This window comes from Chrysemys picta, chromosome 13, assembly GCF_011386835.1.
Source record: "Chrysemys picta bellii isolate R12L10 chromosome 13, ASM1138683v2, whole genome shotgun sequence".
In the NCBI taxonomy this organism is placed as follows: domain Eukaryota; kingdom Metazoa; phylum Chordata; order Testudines; family Emydidae; genus Chrysemys; species Chrysemys picta.
The window spans coordinates 19,411,192-19,417,191 of NC_088803.1; positions in this window are offsets into that span (position 1 = coordinate 19,411,192).

The window sequence follows — 6,000 nt, forward strand, 5'->3', positions numbered from 1 at the left end:
GTCCACTAGGGCAGACACAGCATGTACCCAGAAGGAATTTTTCTACTGGAGTAGGACCACCTCTTCCCCAAACGATGCTACCTGTGCCAGCAGAGCCCCTTTGAAACAAAATTCTGAAACTTTCCTAAATGGCAATTTCCCCAAAGTGAAATGTTTCAGAATTTTCATTTAATGGGAAATATGGAAATATTTGTTCTTGTTCCAGCTCAGACTGAAAACAAATTTCAAAATGTGAAAAATTCCCATGAGCCAAAAGAGTTTAGACCAGTTCTACTCTCTTCCTCCTTTTCTCACTTTTTTCAGTCTACCAGTACATCTATCTATCTTAGGTAATTCCGTAGACACACTGTTAAAGGACTATTGTCCAATAGTTTCATATCTGGACCCAAAGTTTGTGTCTTATTGCTAGGGTTGCTCTAGATGGCAGAAAATCTAGGCCCCAGTGAGTAGGAGAAAGTGTGTGTGTGTGTGTGTGTGTGTGTGTGTGTGTGTGTGTGTGTGTGTGTGTGTGTGTGTGCTCTGATGTGTTGCGCTCTGTTGGTGAAATGCTGGCCATATTAGAGTCAATTATTAGACTTCCATTTACCTCAGCACAGCCAGGATTTCACCCTCTGTAGTTTTTCTGGATCTCTCTCTCTCTCTCTCTCTCTCTCCTTTTTTCTTGATTTCTCCATAAAGAAATACAGCCAAGAAAGCTGCCCAAACTATTTTAGGTGTGAAATTTTGTCCAGTGGACAAAGAACTGAGAATGACCTATAGCTATTCCTTAACGCTAGGGTACACGGGCGCAGTCTACCAGACACAGGGATGCGTGGAGGTGACAGGACTCAGCTTACTTCCTGTGCATGTAAAGACCCCTGCGGGCCCTGACCTGCAGCCTTTATTTCATCAAACTTCCTACATACTGCAGGACTGAGTCCAGTGGGACTTTTGGGTGCAAGTTTATGAACTGCTGACCATCCTCAATTCCATGAAGGTCCTTCAGGCCCAGAATGGCACCCCCTAGAGGTGTTGTGACTCCCCATCTCCCATTCCCCATATCCCCTCCCAGGGGGAGGGATAGCTCAGTGGTTTGAGCATTGGCCTGCTAAACCCAGTGTTGTGAGTTCAGTCCTTGAGGGGGCCACTTAGGGGTCTAGGGCAAAATCAGTACTTGGTCCTGCTAGTGAAGGCAGGGGGCTGGACTCAATGACCTTTCAAGGTCCCTTCCAAGGAGATAGGATATCTCCATTAATTTAATTCTGCAAGCCAGTACAGGAAGGATGCAGCATGGCCCAGTACATAGACAACTTCACTGGGCCTCAGGACACCTGGGTCCTCTTCCCAGCTTTCCTATGGGGTGAATGCTGGCAACTAATTTTCCTTCTGTCTTACTCCCCAGCCTTGCGTACTTAGATTATAAACTCCTTGGGCAAGAGTTTTCCATTTTTTGGTCTCTGGGCAGCACCCAACAAAAGGGGGCCCTGAATTGTGTTGAAATTTCAGGATGCTACGGTAATCACAGTAGTAGTGGCTCAAACCAGAAGCCCATCCAGAACTGGACACAACACTCCAGCAGAGTAAAACCTAAGTAAGGTGGAAAGATTTGGCCAATGGACTCCAATGGGAATTTGATGTGAGCAAACACTTAGTAAGGATTGAGTAATGATGGAGTAAAGACATCAGGATCTGGTCCCTGTTAGTTACAGGCTTTTTGAACTCACATTTGTAGAAGAAATCACCACCGGCCCAAGCAGTGAACTCTGGGTCAGGGATTATTAACACAGGCATTTCTGCACATAACTTTATTACCAGGAGACTAATTAAGAGGATTCACACTATTAATGAGAGGGGAGAGCAAGTAGCTTCCAGAGACATAACTAAGTGCATTGTTAACTTCTTCTGCTTCTCTCTCCATCCACTTGTGTTCAGAACTTTTTTTTCCCCAATCCCGTTCAGGAATTTATTAAACAGATTTCTGCACCATTCATTAGCAGGAATTTGTTGAGGGAATTGTGTCTCCAAAGTTACACTGATTAGTGTGGGGTTTTGCATGTGAGATGGGAAAAGAGAAAAATCTAATTGTTTAGTAGCTAATTGGATCAAAAAAAGCTGGTTGAAATGTTTGCCTCTGCAGAAAACTGACATGTCCTCACCGTCTTTGGATCACAGCCGCACCGGGGACTTTTTTATTTGAAAGATCACAGGAATATAGGAATTGCAGCAATGGATCAAACGAGTCCAGAGAGCCCTTCTGCAGAAGTCCGGCTGGCTAGACCCTATCAAATCATGAAAATCTAGGTGGTTTATTAGTCTATATTCAATTATCACTTGAAGTGGTTTAGAATGGCTAGCGGATGATTTCAGAGTGACAGGTCATTTAAAGGAGCTATATGTCCAACTCCCATTGGATTTCAATTGGAAAAGGGATCTTAAATCTCTTAAAGGCCTTTGAAATCTGAGCCTAAATCCTCCATTTACCCCAGTGTCAGCATGGGTGATTCAGATGGCCCGGAGCTCCGACCAAATACTCATACCCTGATGTGGAGTATCCCACAGGGATAAGAAAAGAGTTAAACAATGTTCAGTGTTGAGAAATGCAAAGTAATGCACATTGGAAAACATAATCCCAACCCTACATATAAAATGATGGGTCTAAATGAGCTGTTACCCCTCAAGAAAGCGATTTTGGAGTCATTGTGGATAGTTCTCTGAAAACATCCACTTAATGTGCAGCGACAGTCAAAAAAGCTAACAGAGTGTTGGGAAGCATTAGGAAAGGGATAGATAATAAGACAGAAAATATCATATTCCCTCTATATCAGAGGTTCCCAAACTTATTTGGCCTACCGCCCCCTTTTCAGAAAAAAAATTACTCAGCGCCCCCCTGGAAATCTACCTTCTTTAAGCGAACAAACAAAGATGCAGTGACAAATTTGCGTTCTTTTATGTATCTATATTTCTACCTACGTCCTACAATATAGTAAAGAAAGATGGTGTTGTAAATAAGACACCTTGAAGCTTGAAATTATAAAATTATTTATTAAAATCAACTATAGTAACATTCACATTACACACAGAAAATTAAGATAATGAAGGATAATATTAAAATAAAAATTACAAATAACATTACAAATAATCCTGATGAGAAGGATGAACCTGGTGCACTGCTATCAATTTATTAATGTTCGGCTCTATTTTTGTCAGCAGCATTCTTAAATCACCGCGATTAGCTATTTGCAGTTGGTTTCTTTTTTTAGTTAACAGATTTGTGACCGCACTGAACCCACATTCCACTAAATATGATGAAGGAAATGCAATTAAAAACTTTTGTACTATAGCCCATAATCCAGGATAAAGTGTAGGTATCTGCTTTTGCAGCCAGAACTGTTGGTAGCCGTCTTTGAATTTAAATTTAAATTCCTCATTTGTTGTTACTTCTGTCAGTTCTTCTTGTAATTTTGGAGATTCTTCTGTATTTGTACTTGAAAAAGGGACCAAAACCCTATCGGGTATGTTCATTTTAAGAATATCTTCAAATCATTGATTGAAGTCAGAATGGAGAGCCTCCAAGTGCTGACAATAGGTAAGCAAGTCTTCATCATGTTTTTCTACTGTTAATAAATTTGGAAACTGGCTGAATTCTCCTCATCCTAAATTTCGTTTGTACAGAAGAAGTTTTGCCACAAACGCGGAAATAACAGTTTTTGTTTTGATTAAATTCAGCTCATCGCCTTGGAGCTGTAAATTTGTTTCATTAAATTTATTAAACAAGTCTGTCAAATAAGCGATGTCATTTTTGGAATCAATCAAGTTGGCTCGTAAAGCATCATCTTTGTTTTCTAGGAACTCTAGCACTGAGTCAAAGAGTTTATAAAACCGATCCAAACAGGCACCTTTTGATAGCCAACGAAAATCTGTATGAAGCAGCAAGCGATTGAATTCTTCATCGTTTTCAGTACAAAGTTGTCCAAACAATCTGTCATTCAATGAATTGCTTCTGATTTTGTTGATTGCTTTAATGACATAATGTAATGACCTATGTAGGCGTTCACTCAAATTTTTGGCAACTAAATGTTGACGATGAATGACACAGTGTACAGCGAATACATTTGGAACCGCTTTTTTTAAATATGCAAGAAAACCCCTGTAGCGCCCTATCATCGCTGGAGCACCATCAGTAGCAACTGACAAGATATTACTCAGGGGGATTTCTTTTTTTTTAAAAAACACTTCCAATACATGAAATATCGATTCTCCTTTAGTATCAGTTCGCAAATTTTTAGCAAATAATAATTCTTGGCAATTTTTTTCTTCTGTTATGAATCGCATGTATGCTAAAAGTAAGGCTTCATTTCCTGGCAAAGTTGACTCATCAAGCTGTATAGAGAACTGGGATGTTTTTAAATACTCACATAATGAGTCTTCAACATCTTGAGCCATTTCATCAATTCTTCTTTGCACTGTATTATTGCTCAAAGAAATTTTCTTGGTAATATCAGACGCTGGTTTGTGTAGCATAGTGCGTATTACCTCACTTATAGCCGGTAGAATTAGTTCTTCACCAATAGTATGCGGTTTTCCCGATTTAGCAATCAGTAACGAAATGTTGTAAGAATCACGCAACCCATCGTCATCTTCTTTGGATGCTATTGAAAAGAGTTTTGCCAATGTCGGCTGTCTCAAAAATTTTCTTTAAGTGCTTGAAAATAAGATAAATCCTTATCTTTCTCATCAGCATGAACTTTTGTCAAATGTTCTTGTAGTCTTGAAGGCTTCATAGCTTCATTTGATAAAACTTCTTGGCAAATCAGGTACATCGGTAATGTATTGTTTGTAGGCGACTGAATAAAGCCATAGTTCAAATATTCAATACTATACTGTCTACATTTTTTCTTGGGTTCAGCCATGATATTATCTGTAAAAGAAATAAAATTTGTGTGTTTATTTATCATAATAGGGGTATAAAATTATCAAGATATATAACAATTTATATAATTGGAAAAAGTGCAATTTCTCTCGCCGGAACCAAAATTTTTTGCAATAGTTGTGTTGTTAGAATATCGCCCATGACATCAGGTATACAGTGGTTTTTGCGTAAGATGGCAAAAGACAACTAAACTAAAATACTACTGAAACTAATAAACTGGATTTTGTTCTTTGCTCAGCATTAGATATATGTATTTGATATTAAATTGTCAAATATCAAACTAAATTGATCAAGAAATAATTAATTTAAAAAATAATCAATATGCAATTAAAAATCAGTTAATAGTTTTAATTTAGTTTGCCCTTATTTAAATAATTGTTCCTTATTAACATGCGCCTTATTTACCAATTAACACAGATGATTCGATAGATATAAATAAATGATAAGTTAACAGATTTTTTTACTATTTCATTCCCCTGTTTTCGTTAATATTGTAATAAAAAATATGACAAATATATTGACTGTACACAAGTACAGTACAGGTACTGTACCGACACAAGCCTGCTACGATTTTATTATTAGTAAGCACTAGAGACACAGAAACGTACGGTAGATATGTAAGAAAATGTATAAAAATACTCACGTGTAAATTGCTGTTTTATTGAAACAACAATAATACAATTTGCTTTGTATGTGATCCGTAATCCGTAAAGATCGAAGGTATCGAATATGAATAAAAAATTTTTGCACTATTGTTAACTGCTTTTTACACAATTCAGAAACAATCTAAATTAGATTTCATACATGTCGCCTATTTATAGTATCGTATTGTAAACAAGTCATTACACTCACATATTCCTGCCGATGCATGCTGGATTTCCCGACAATGCGCGACACACTCGCCTGCCAACACTTGCTTGTTAAGAGCTGTTGGCGGACTTCACACCTGATCGGTTATAATTTGTGAATTTATTTGGAAAATAAAGTAATCACTACAACTTTAACTCTATGTTACACAACAGATGAAACATGTACGAACAGTTTTTCAAAATTTTCTTATATTCTCTTCTTTCTTTATGCTTCCACCGCCC